The following is a 13,841-nucleotide window of genomic DNA, read 5'->3' on the forward strand; positions in this document are numbered from 1 at the left end:
TTATGCTTTGCCTCTAGCTGAGGGGATTCCTAAGGGAAGTTCGTTTCAGACAAAGATTTACACCAGCCCATCCCATGTCATAAAAACAACCCCAACATTTCCAAACACCAACATCTATGAACCTTTAATCTCTCTGAGGGTATTAGAGACTCCACGAAGTATAAAGGAAGCCCCTCTGGGAGGAGGATGTCACAAAACAGGTGGAAAGGGGGATGGGGACACAGCAGCCCTCACGATCCTTGCCACCCCCTCCTTTACTTTGTCACACAGGGCCACTGGCTTCCTGCAAACCAAGGGTTCCTGCAAGGCCCCTTGCTGTCACCTGTCACCTCCAGCTGAACCTCCAGTCCAGCTTCCCCAGCTCAGTCCTTTGGAATCCAGTTCTCCAGGATTCCTGTGTAGGCTGGGGAAACTCCCTGGAGGAGGCCAGCCCATTAAACAGAATCCAGAAAGCAGGTCACAGCTGTTCCCAAACGGCCCGTGGCACCAGAGGGAAAACAGCACACCAAAGAGTCTCTGCTTTGCCTGGAGGACTCACCGGAGGGAAGAGGAGAGGCAGTGTGGGGCCACCTCACTGCTCCGTGCTGCTGCCCCAAGTCCTCACATGCTGGGCACGCTGGGCGGGGCTAACCCATCAGAGTCTGCAAGAAGCAAGGAGCAGCACTTCAGATTTTGGCCCAGGCCCGCGGCAAGGGGAGGGGGGCGTAGCTCGGGGAACTGCAGAGGCATCGGACTAACGAAGAGTGCACGGAATAATGCCGGTGGGACTATCTCCAGAGGGACATCTTTGCTGGAGATCAGAGCTTGGATTTTTAAGGAGCATCTCCGATTAATTCACTTCTAACAATCCTTTGGTGGTTTTCTGGTAGCAACTTCCTTACACATCAGGGAAGCGATCTCCCCACAACAGGGCCCCCTTGACCATTAGAGATGAGCAGACTGAGGCCCACTAAGGGTCAGCGACTTTGCCCCAGGGACGCATACCGGATCTGTGGCAGGGTGGGGAAGGGGCCACCGACCCGACGTGGGGGGTCATAGGGTGCTAATACTCAGGAACAATCTTGTCCCTAGCCCTGTGCTATCCGCCCCCACAAGTACACCCCTGGGACCAAACCCCAGGATGAGAATGAGAAGGACTCGGAGGGCCGGTCCCCAGAATGATCACACACACACAGAGTGCAGAAAGTGGGGCCCCAGCCCCCATGTGGTCTGTGGGAAGGTTGGGGGCGGCTGCCTGTAAGCCTGGGTGAGGGAGCCAGTGGGCGGGGACAGGCTGTGGGGGCGGTGGGCTGCCATTGGCTGAGAGCCACCTGCTCTGCTTGCAGGAAGGCCAAAAGGAAGTCAAGCAGAAAAAGGCTGAGCCAGTCTTCCTCGGGAACCTGAGGAGCTGGAGACCAGGCCCCATACCATGCCACCGGGCCCAGGGCAAGCTGCCCTCCTTTATCCCGGTGGGGAGGCTCTACGCGGTACGCAAGCCCTGCCCGCTGCTCCTCTGCCACCGCAGTCCCTAAAACGGCAACCTGGACGTGTGATCTGGTAAGAAAGAGTATCTGCGGTTGGTGCTAACTCCCCAGATCAAGAAAATCCCTGGTAGACTAGTCATTCTCAAGGACCTACAGCCTTGGTAATCACACGAACTGCATGTACCCCCACACCTTCCCCCACGTCCCCCCACACATCCATCGTAGCTACTACCACGCACTCCCTTCCCTGTGCAGACCCCCTCACCCCCCAAGACCTACCTCTTCCACCTCCTCCCTCCCCACCCTACACACACCCATACCTTCCCCCCACGCACCTGCAGGTACCCCCCCCCCACTCTCCATGCATACTCCATACCCCTCCCCCAAGCACACACGCCTCTGTGCCCCGCGTACCTCGCACAATCCCCACACCTTCCACAATTACCCACATCTGCCCCTGCATACCCCCCATACCTTCCCACCCTCCAGGTCCCCCCCCTCCCCTGCACATCCCCTCCACCTCACTCACTCCCTCATCAGCTCCCTGGGGAAGTGGACTTAGACACCAAGAGGTCATGATCTTAGTGTCCCTGGCAAAGACGACTGAGAAAATAGATGGAAGGGTGAACCCGGAAGAAAAAGGAAAACAGGACCTTTCCGCTCCAGGGAGCAGCTCTGGGCCTTCGGCATCCACATTGCAGCCTACTGGAGGCAGGCTCGCAGGCCCGGAGGGGACCAGGGAGCCAGAATGCAAGGGAAGGGGATTCCAGGCAGTTGAGCCCAGGAGGACCTTCGCCCAAGGGCCACCTAGCTTCTGGGAAGCCTCAGAGGTACTCAGTTATTTCCTAAGTTCAGGGTGCATTGAAAAGGCCCTGAGGTCCCCACAGACCAGGGTAGGAAAGGAAAGGGGTGCCGCTCTCAAGCAGCCCCCATCTTACAGCCCAGAAACACACACACACACACACACACACACACACACACACACACACACACAAAACACCAGCAAACATCTGATACTAATTTACACAGGGGTGTGAGAGGCCAAGGTGTTAGTCCCACCCAGGGACATTTGAGAGGCCAAGGTGTTAGTCCCACCCAGGGACATTTGCATCTAAAAAAGCAGAGTCTGAGCAGAGGAGGGCCCAACCCAACCCATTCTGGAAGTGGAAAGGGAAATTTCCAGTGGCCTGGGAGGAATGACCCATTAATAGGTAGGCGGGGTGGATCTTGATGGTGGCTGTGCCTCCTCATGGCCTCCCTGGTCTCAGCTCCTGAGGCCTAGGCATCTCTTGTCCTTGTCCAGAACTCATGTCCCCCTCAGCGAGGCCCAGCAGGCAGCTTGGTCTCTAAGTCACTGACACCTCCTAACCCAGGCCTTGGGTATTGTTGGCCAAGATTGACCCAGGAGGCCCCCAGGCCTTCTTCAGTAGCTGAGAAGGATATCCTGCTCAGGGTCAGCCAAGGACACTGACCCCCAAGGGAGACTAAGGATGCTAGCTTACCCCGGTCAAAGGAGAAACTCCACTCAGGATGCTGGGCCCTAAGAGGGAACTAAGATTGAGACCAAGGCCATCTCCAAGATGGCCTCCCAGTGTTCAGAATCCCCAAACCACAGGGAAAGGGATACAGAGACGGCAGCCTGGGAAGGAGGCAGCAGGCAGTGTCCGGTGGTACCAGATCCCAGCCAGGACTCCCCACATCTGTCTGGTCTCCCCCCAGACCTGTCCCAGCGGTAGGTTCCAGAGTCCTCAGAAGGACCCATCAGCACTCACAGCCTGGTATAGACTCCCCGTACCCTATTTCCCCACCCGGTTGACTCTTAGGGCCTCCAAAGCCCTGGATGCAGCTGGAGGCTCCTTCCTCTTTCCTACTTTCTCTCTCTCTCCTCTTCCCACTCTGACTCAAGAGCCCCAGAAGCCTTCCCTGGTCAATCCTTCCAATTCCTGCTTTTGCTTTCAGTGTCTCCTTAACATTCTGAGGCTGTGTGCGTGTGTGACACAACGACTTGGTGTTGCTCTGCACCTGCCTGATGCCTTTCTCCCATCTCCCATGCCCCACTCTGCACAGGAAGGTCCCAAGGGAGACCGAGGTCTCCGGAGAGCAGGGCCTCAGTCTACGCTGAGCAAAGGGGACATTCGACAGAGGGGTGATCAGCCTGGCACAGTGTAGCTCATTAACATCTCACCAGCCCCGTCTTTATGGGGGCCTTGCCCATGTGACCCTCACTCAGGGCACCAGGGTAGCAGGAGTCACCATTCTCAGCAGGGATTAGGTGACACTGCTGGCAGCTGGGTAAGTGTAGCCAGGGTGTGACCGTGGGTGCAGGCCCATTAGGGCTAAGGTTCCATAGGCACCTTGCTGAAATGCCAGTCCAATGTATGTAAACACCATCACAAAGTCTGTCAAGTTAGTATCCCCAGGGATACGTCCCCAGTCCTCCCTGGAGCGAAGGTGTCATACTTTGTTTAGGGGAAAGGGAAAGGGAGGGGGGCAGGCAGAGTGGTGGGGGGAGGTCAAGTGAGGAAAGAAATACACCTGCTTTTCTCCTCTGGCATTTTGTGCGAGGTTTTGTCTTGTTTAATTCTCACAACAATCCTTACGTGTGGATATTAATATCCTTATTTAATGGATGAGGCAAGCGGAAAAGAGGAAAAGGACTGAATAATTTACTGCCCCCCCCCCCCACCAAGGTCACACAACTAGCAAACGACAAAATCAGGAATTAAACTGGAAACTGTTTCAGGCCAAAACTCATAGCGTTTTTCCTATCTCACAGAATGGGACCCAGGCACGTCACATTTTACCCAACGGGCAAGCTGACGTTGGTGATTACCTTGGTACAACGCCTCCACCCTCTCCCCCGACACCCCAAAGCATTTCTTCACCGTCGCAAGCCCCTCAAAAGCAAGCAAATAATAAACAAGAGGAAACCAAAGGACGACGCCCCGTTTTCCAGATAAGAGGACCAAAGGCTGAGCGTCAAAATGGGAGAAGGGGAGTGGGGGATACGGGCTTCCAGTTATGGAATGAGTAGGTCACAGGAATAAAAGGCACAGCACAGAGAATCTAGCAGACGATACCGCACCAGCATCGCACGGTAACAGACGGTAGCCGCACTTGTGAGCACAGCGTAACATACGGAGAAGTCGTATTCCTGAAACCAAGGTAACATTGTGTGTCGCCTATACTCAAATAAAAACATAAAGAGAGAGAGAGAGAAAGAACCAAGGACCAGAAGGAGAAATGCCTTGTCTGGAGTCACACAGCTAGTCAGTGACAGAAGTGGGACTAGAAACTAGAGGCAGGTCCCAGACTCCCGCTCCAGTGCTCTTTCCAGACTGAGCCACCACCAGTCTATTTTCCAGTGAAGGAAATCTCCCAGCCTTCCTGTTCCAGTCTCTCTCAGACTGGTCCATTCCTTTCCAAGCTTCCGATTACTTTCCTCAAGTTAAATAACCTACTGAAAGCACCCATTAGGCACGAAAAATTATTTGTTTAATGTTTGTTTATTTTTGAGAGAGAGAGAGAAAAAGAGCACGAACAGGGGAAGGGCAGAGAGCGAGGGGGACTGAGGATCTGAAGCAGGGTCTGTGCGGACAGCAGGGAGCCTGATGTGGGGCTCAAACTCACGAACCATGAGATCATGGCCTGAGCCGAAGTCAGACGCTTAACTGACTGAGCCACCTAGGTGCCCTAGCACCAAAGATTATTATTCTTTCTCTTATCCGAACAATTGAAACAACCTCTTAAGCGTCTCTGTCTCCCCACTGACCCCTAAAGCATCTGCTCCACGGCCACAACCCGGGAGCAATGGCTCTGTTCATATCATCCTTCTGATGAAAAGGTTTCTGTCTCTCCCTGCTTTCATACTGGACATTCAAGACTCCCCACACTGAGCCCCAGCCCAGTTCCCTGCAGGCCCCCCAAATACTGATGGTTATTAAGCATTCCGTGGAGCCACAAGTTTTCCCATGAATCTTCGGTCACGCTAGTGCCTTCTGGAATCCTCTCTGGCTTGCCCTCTACAAACACCTGCCCTTGTATTTGAGCCTTCTATCATCTCCTATGACAGAAAGTGACTTTTGCTCTCTTTTGAACATCTCTAAATATACACAGCATTGGGGTGCCTGGGTGGCTTGGTGGGACGAGCGTCAGACTTCAGCTCAGGTCATGATCTCGCAGTCCGTGGGTTCGAGCCCCGCATCAGGCCCTGTGCTGACAGCTTGGAGCCTGGAGCCTGGAGCCTGCTTCCGATTCTGTGTCTCCTTCTCTCTCTCTCTGCCCCACCCCCACTCACTCTCTGTCTCTCAAAAAATAAATGTTAAAAAAAAATTTAGGGGTGCCTGGGTGGCTCAGTCGGTTGAGCGTCCGACTTCGGCTCAGGTCATGATCTCACAGCTCATGAGTTCAAGCCCTGTGTCGGGCTCTGTGCTGACAGCTCAGAGCCTGGAGCCTGATTCAGATTCTGTGTCTCCCTCTCTTTCTGCCTCTAACCCACCCGCATTCTGTCTCTGTCTCTCTCAGAAATAAAACATTAAAAAAAAATTTTTTTTAATTTAAATATACACGGCATTTAGTGTTTTGTGTTATACCTACTAGTGATTAGAATAAAAATAATTTTTATCCAGGTGGGTGCTTTATAGTTACAAAGCACTTTCACAGACATAAGCCCATTAATCTTAAGAACAAAAATTACCTCTTATTTATCTTGTCTTCCCCACCACGCTCAGCACAGCGTTTTACACTAGGGACAGAGCTGTTAAATACCGTGTTCTGAGGGTGGTCAGACCAAGCCAGAGGAGAATATTTAACACCTCCCTGCTACAGAATCAGAGATTCTGGATGAGGAAGGCAAAATTGTAGTTTACGTTTCCGGTTGATACCCCATTGCATTTATTAGATTCTTGGAATTTAGAAGTCCCCAAAATATTAAACGCTATTGTCCTAGCTTCTATACTTCTATGAAATGCTGCCTCATATTATACCACCTCTTGGGGCAGCCATGGACAACTGCCTCATACCGAGTTTATAGGATTACCCCATTCCATAAAGCAACTCATGCATTCACTTGTAATTTCTGGAGTACAATGTGGTTACCTCAAGGTCATGGACCATATTGAATTTACGTTTGTATCCCTAGGGTTCAGCACAAACTTGCCTGAAGGATGATAATGTGATTGTAACCGCCACCATTTTCTAAGCCCTTACTATTTATCAGGCCCTATTCTAGATAGTTCATTAATGAACTCATTTCATTTTCACCACAGCTTGTTCCCCCCCCACCCCCCCATACTATTATTTTCCCCATCTTACAAACGAGGAAACAGAAGCACAGAGAAATCAAGTAACTTTCCCAAAGTCAAACAACTAGTATGAGGGAGAGCTAGGCTTTGAACCCATGGAATCTGGGTCCGAAGCCATACTCGTATGTACATACTGAATTTATACTGCCCTTCAGTTGATGAATCAATAGATGTAAGAATGAATGAACAGAGGCACTGAAGATGTTTTTGTCGGAGAACAAGGAACCAACCATCAATTAACCCACCTCTTGCCTCCACCCCATGTTACCCATAGGACTATCACAAGAGTCTTTCTCAAACTTTCCCTAAGTTCCGCCAGAGTTTATCTATGAGGAATTCCCTGATATACCAGCATAGAATCCCTGTCAGCAAAATAAAAAAGCTTGGTTTAGTGAACTAAACTTAGTGAACTTAGTGAACTAAATTCTCCCAGAATACAAACTCCAGAAGGACAGGGACTATGTCTGTCTTCTTCCACTGCTGTGCACTGAGGAGAACATCAGGTACATTGTGAATAAAAGATAAAAGGTAAACTCCTTCAATGGTTCTGGTCACATTAAAGTACCTTCACTTCACCCCCTTTGCCTTTCACTTCATCCCCCACCCCAATTTCTACTCATCGTTCAGATCTTGCTAACATTTAATGTTTTTATTTATTTTTGAAAGAGAGAGAGACAGAGCATGAGCAGAGGAGGGGCAGAGAGAGAGGGAGACACAGAATCAGAAGCAGGCTTCAGGCTCTGAGCTGTCAGCACAGGGCCCGATGCGGGGCTCGAACTCAGGAACCGTGAGATCATGACCTGAGCCGAAGTCGGACACTTAACCGACTGAGCCACCCAGGAGCCCCTTGACTAACATTTAATTTCTTCTAGGACGTCTGACTACCCCAAGTGTCCCACTTATGAGTTTCCAAAGCATCCCATGCTTCACCCCCCACCCCGCCCCCAACACACAGCCCATTTACTTGTCTGTATTCCCCACTCAACTGTAAGTTCTGGAAGGCTATCAGTCCTCATCACTGAAAGCACCTAAAGTCATTATTAGTAAGCCCTCAAAAAACATCTGCTGAATGAATGAGTTCTTTTTTAAACATTCTCTGACTTATCTCCCTTTGTGACCATAGCTTCACCACAGATGGCTTTGAAAACAACCATTTCTGTTGTCAACAGACTCTGTCAGCGGACTCTTGGGGAAGCCCTGTCTCATTCAGAACTTGGGGCTCACTGACACTTCTTCTCAGTGGTCCCCTCAGGGGAGCACCAAGGGAAGAAACACAGGTGCTGGAAGTTTCCTGACCTGGACTCAAACTTTGCTTCTTCTCTAACTAGTCCTACAACCTTCGGCATGTTTCGGAATCTTAATTTGAACTAAACCTAACCGCAACCTCAGGTCACACATCGGTGAAAGGGGAGGAGACCATTTCATCATCGCGGTTTTCTCCAAGGTTAGGGGAAGGGGAAAGTACAGATAACGTTTGAGAAGCTACAGGCGGACAATACCTGACATTAATATAAAACGGTATGCTAACTAACAGGGATTAAAATAAAAACTAAAAACAAGAACAAAAAACCCCCCAAAAACAAAAAATAGCTACAGGTGGACACTCAGTGCGGTGGTTATTCTTCATCATGTGCTCTTGCCTCGTGGTACTTGAACTTGAGCTCAGGTGGCTCCTTTTCGCCTTCCTTGCTGAAACGGTCTGCAACAGCGTCATCAAAATTGCACTTGGGAGACTTGGCTATCCCTTTGGAACCACTCTATGTTTCAAAGTCTCCTGTCAGGGAACTACATCTAACTTCTCTCTTACTTAAAAAAAATAATAATCTGGGGCGCCTGGGTGGCTCAGTCGGTTAAGCGGCCGACTTCGGCTCAGGTCATGATCTCGTGGTCCTTGAGTTTGAGCCCCGCGTCGGGCTCTGTGCTGATGGCTCAGAGCCTGGAGCCTGCTTCCGATTCTGTGTCTCCCTCTCTCTCTGACCCTCCCCTGTTCTTGCTCTGTCTCTCTCTGTCTCAAAAATAAACATTAAAAAAAATTTAAAAAAATAATAAGAATCTGCCTTCTTAAGGTCTAGAGCAGAAATCTGAAATCCTGGCCATAATATTCTTGGGGAAAATAATATAGATGTCTTCTCCCAGCTTCCCATAATACCCAATTTGCAAACAATCTCTCCAGTTTTGGTCAGCATTAAGTGCACTTTACAGGTGCTCCTTGTCAGTTTAACTTCCTTTATTTACCTGTAGGAAGGGGTAACAGCAGGGCGAATCAGGAATGTGGCAGATGCCCTGCTTTCAGAAAAGGGGGGCTCTCAAGAGGGGTCTCGACCCTGGAAGAGCCCCATCATTACACCTACCTACATTCTAGATTAGCCTGCGACCTAAGACAAGAAAGGCTCATATCTATTTCTTCTCGCTAGCAAGGTAAGCTGTAGCATTTCCTGAAAATGGAATCTCCTTGGTTCCTTCCCCTTTGCCCCTCCCCTTATGTCTTCTGGTTTGCTACCAAGCGGACCAACTACTCTGAGATAGAAGAACTTGGCTGAAAAGGATGCCTCCATAGCGTTAACTCCTGGTGGGCCTGGCTTAGCCAGGCATGGGACCTGGGCAACCGGCCATGTGAGCACAGCAGCTCTCATCTCGGACACCCACCTCCCTCTGGGGAGAATACAGGAGAGGAGACAAAGTGGAATCTAGCCATTAGGACAGGACCCTCAGGAGCAGAGACATAGGATGCACAAATCATGGCAGGAAGAAGCGCAGAGAAGAAAACTATTACCCAGGAGATGACTCTCAGTGACTAGGGGTGGCTCGAGAGAAAGGTCCAGGAAGAAGAGAATTGACCAGCGTTTTCAGCAAGGAAGAGAGGCAGGAGTCATAACATTTTGGTGAAAGGAAAACATTTTCTGAAGAGACAAATGACCTTTGGCTCCTCTTTGAAACGCCACGGAGCCTCTGCTGGATGAGACTTCCTACAGGAAGTATCCCAAAAGAGGAAGGCGTGAATTGCAAGATTCCTTCAGTCACAAGTTCTGCATTCTGCCTCAGGAATATCAAGAACCTCTTTCCTCTTCCTTCTCCAGAACTTGAAGGCCTCTGCCCCGATGCACAAATGGTGTCTTCTGTGTCCTTAATCTCTTTCACCGACATAGAAATTTGGGGTGAGTGAATTCCATGACCAGTGTTCTAAGAGAATTTCCCAATCGTCTGCACACAACTCTAAGGTGCCAAAAGAAAGGTCCTGTCATTGGTCATCTTGTGATCTGTGGGGCAAACGTAAAGTTCCAGCATCGCTAACTGCATGACCTTGGGAGAGTCACTTCTCAGGGCATCGATCTCCAAAGTCCTTTCCGGTTCTAAAAGTCATACGTAGGATATGCAAGAATAATAATTTCCTAAATGCCTAAATAAAATAATAATAATTTCCTAAATTCCTAAATAAAATAATAATTTCCTAAATAGACACAAAATAAAGCAGATATAGAAATACTAAAACAAAAGATTTGCCTCAGTTTCCCAGAGCACCTCAATTCCCAAACGGTATTAGTGTTGCCCAGAAGGTAGCAAAATTGCTTGACTTCATTATTCCCATCCTTCTCCTTACACTGAAGGTAGGGATACAAATGAGAAAGCAGAGAAAGGCTGTGAGGTAGAAACCCAAGGAATTCACCCTCAACCCCCAAATACCTGGGAATTAAGGAGATGCGATGCTGGGCCCTTGCCCTTGAGAAGTTTATCGTCTAAGGTATGTCCCAGTCTGGTGACATGTCAGGGGCATGCGAATCCAAGGGAAGCCAGTGTGAATGAATTCCGTGACTCTGCTAATCCCTTTCCATTCTCCCAAGACCCAACATCTCCCTGATAGTGACATCAAGGTTATGAGCACAGGGTCTGGAGTGAAACAGCCTGCTTGAAATCCCTCCTCTGTCATTAACTAGCTGACTGACATCAGTAAACGTTAGCTATTATATTATTTGCCAGCTCAGCACTCCTCTTTGGACAGTAGCCAGCCTTTGGGGTGGGGGGTGGTATATGTCTCCCCACTTCCCTACAAATATTATTAAGCAGCCTTTTCTTCTCTCCTAGCTCCCATCCTGCCCTTTTTAAAGTAACCCCCCCCTCCAAAAAAAGAGAAGTAACCCAAAACATAGCTATCTTGGTATCATCAGATCACTCTTCCCATGTCCTAGAACATTCTCTATTCCATCCCTTTCTCCCACTCCTTCCCCAACCCCCACCAGCTCTCCCTCCTTTGTTGTTACCAAGGCTAAACTCAAGAGTGAATAACGCACATTGCTATAGTACTCTGCAGCTTTCAGAGTACTTCTGCACACATGATTTTATTCAGCTCACAGGAAGCAATGTATTTCACCCTTAAAACAACCTTGTGAGCCCAGGGTATTATTTTTTCCCCATTTTACAGATAAGCAAACTAAGTCTTAGGTTCACAAGCTGTCCATGCTCACAGCGCTACGAAGTCAGTCACACAAGGACTGAAAGCCTCCTGACCCCCAAGCCACCCACCCTTTTCTCTACTACTCCGCACTGTCACGTCCAAGTTCACATCCTGGCATCGTGAGGAGCCTGAAGTTTATGGCCAGTCACGAACCCCCCAAAGGCAACAGAGTTCTCTCATTTTTCTCCCTGCTGGCTGCGGCAGGGCTGTCCAGGCTGAAGGCCCATCCATATGAGGTACCTGCAAAGTGCCAGGCCCAGGTGGGGTGAGGAAACCAATGAGAGGGGTTCAAAGGTCCACAAGGCTGTGGGGTGCCTGCTAGAGGGCCACTATGTCATGGCAAAGACCAGAAGAATTCCAGGTCATTGGGCAATCCCGAGGGAGCACCCCAGGGAAAATCCAGCACACCCACGGGCCTCCCTCACTGAAGCTTCCAGGGAGAGGGAAACGCACAAGCTCCCTTCTGGCCAGGGCTGAGAGCTTGATCAAATTCAGACACACACACACACCCATGCACACTCAGCAGTAAACTCAGAGCCATGGAAATCAAACCTTGAGCTCACCCAAAGGCCAAAGGAGAAGCAGCCACAGCCTCAGTCCAGGGCTCCGGCTCGGAGCCACCATCGCCTCGGACGCTGGCTGCCAGGCAGAGCTATAAAATATGCCTCTACTTAATTTTTCCATGGACACAACCCCGGATGCGACTGCCAGGCTCTGGAGGAGATGTAACTGTGTAGCCTCCTAACCTCTCTGCTGTAGGATGCACAGCTGGAACTGGGGGAGGAGGAGTAACCTGGGATCAGGTTTACCACCCTCTGGAACACTGGGTCTTCCGATATCTTTCCAAGGCCTGGTGCGGCAGTGGAGTAAGTTTTCATTCAGCAACTGATACAGGCTTGGAATTCGGCGCAAATTGCTTACATCTGCTTGGCCCCATCCCAGACAGTCAGGTAGTTTAGAGAAAGAAGGAGGGGCAGCGTTGGCCCACTTCTGGAAGCCGGGGTAGCTGTGTGCTAAGGAATCTGGTGCCATGCTGGGACCAGCCAGCACAGGGTACAAAATTCACCAGCGGAATTGAGAAGAAGGAAAAAAAAAAAAACATCAGGGCAGCAGGAGACAATAGAGATTCCATTCCAGGCGTGGCTGGTGGGACTGGGACAGGGAAGTCACAAAGACCCCAAAAGGGGGTGGGGACAGAGGGAGAGAAGGTTGGCCCGGGGAATAAGAGCAATGGCAGATTCTTCACACACACACACACACACACACACACACACACACACACACACCCTCAGCCAATTAGGGTGTGTGCACTAACCTCATACATTCGGGAACCTCTTCTCACAACCCAGGAGCTGGCCAAGCCCCTTGGCTCCCCACCCTACCCCACCCCTGCTTGGCAGCGTCCCCAGGGCTTCCTGCAGCTGCCATAACTCCCCAACATCAAAGTCGCCGCTGTCGGGAGCTGAAAATGAGAGACAAGTACCAGCCAGGAGAGCAGCGCCTCCGCGGAGGGCCCGGAAAGTCAGGCCTGAGGGTCCCTCTCTCTCCCCCAAGCTGCTCCTGGTGCTGCAGTACCCTTATAAGGGAGAAGCCAAGTCGGCCATCCGTCTGGCCAGAAAATGTATACATTCCCCCGGCTACATGCTGACTTTTCACCCACCGCAACAGAAAGCACCATCCCCACCACCCCCACTCCGGGGCAGGTTTTGCTTTTTATTTCTCATCTTAAACCCCCAAACCATTGGTTGCTTCAGATCGCCGTGCAGCTGGAGGGCAGGAAGTGTGTTTAGAGGAAAGGGGTGGGAAAGGGGTGAGAAGCGGGGACCCGAGACACCCCGAAACTGCTGGGGCGGGGTGGCGGAGGGAGCCGGCAACCTGCAGGGCGCCGCGGTCCGGGGCTCTCGCTGCCACCGCGTCCGCAGCTCTGCCGGCCGCCGGGAACCCGCGGCTCCTTCCATTGTTGCACCTCGGCTGTTGCCATGTTGGAGGGAGAGCCCCTTGACCTCCGCTCCCTCGGCTCGGCGAGCAATCTGCAGACCCCGGGCGGCGGCTCCCGGCCGGATGCGCGTCCTACCTGTGCTCGCTGCGGGCTTCCCTGCGAGACCCGACGTGTCGCGTGCTCGGCGACGTGGGCTGCCGGCCCCGCAGCTCCAGGCGTCCCCGCGCCCGCGCGCGCCGCTCCCCTCTCCGCGAGCCACGAGCGCCGGCCCGGGTGGGGGGGGGGGGGGGGGGGGGGGGGGGGGGAGGGGGGAGGAGGGAGCCGGGGGCTGGCGGGGAGGCAGCGGAGGACGCGGGACCGGCTCCGGGGGGCGCGGGGGAAGCCCTCCGGGCCACGAGCGTGCGCGAGCCCGCAGAGTCAGGCCACCCCGGGCGAGACAATAGCGGGAGCAGCGGGCGGGAGCGGAGAAGCCATCTCCCGGAGACCCGGCGCACTGCACGGCGACGCGAGGCGCGGCCAGCCCCGGCCTGGACAGGCAGCCGCCCGGCCGCCCGCTCCAGCCCGCAGCGCCGAGTCGGCGGCGAGCGCGAGGGCGGGGCGGGCCCCGGAACCCTGACCGCCCTCCACCTCTCGCTCCCGCCTCCCGCCTCCCTCCCTCCCTCCTTCCCTCCCGGCGGGGGCGCGGG

The 13,841-nt window shown here is 52.1% G+C and overlaps 1 protein-coding gene across 1 annotated transcript in view; it reads right to left on the bottom strand.

The window, feature by feature from the left end:
- PIK3C2B (phosphatidylinositol-4-phosphate 3-kinase catalytic subunit type 2 beta) overlaps positions 1–13,362 on the bottom strand; it is a 66,071-nt gene extending 52,709 nt beyond the window's left edge. Inside the window, 2 exon segments of the mRNA XM_042924759.1 lie at positions 539–641; positions 13,291–13,362. The gene's annotated coding sequence lies outside the window, so the exon portion shown is untranslated.
- Positions 13,363–13,841: the final 479 nt, after the last annotated feature.

This window comes from Panthera leo, chromosome F3 (assembly GCF_018350215.1).
Source record: "Panthera leo isolate Ple1 chromosome F3, P.leo_Ple1_pat1.1, whole genome shotgun sequence".
Lineage (NCBI taxonomy): Eukaryota > Metazoa > Chordata > Mammalia > Carnivora > Felidae > Panthera > Panthera leo.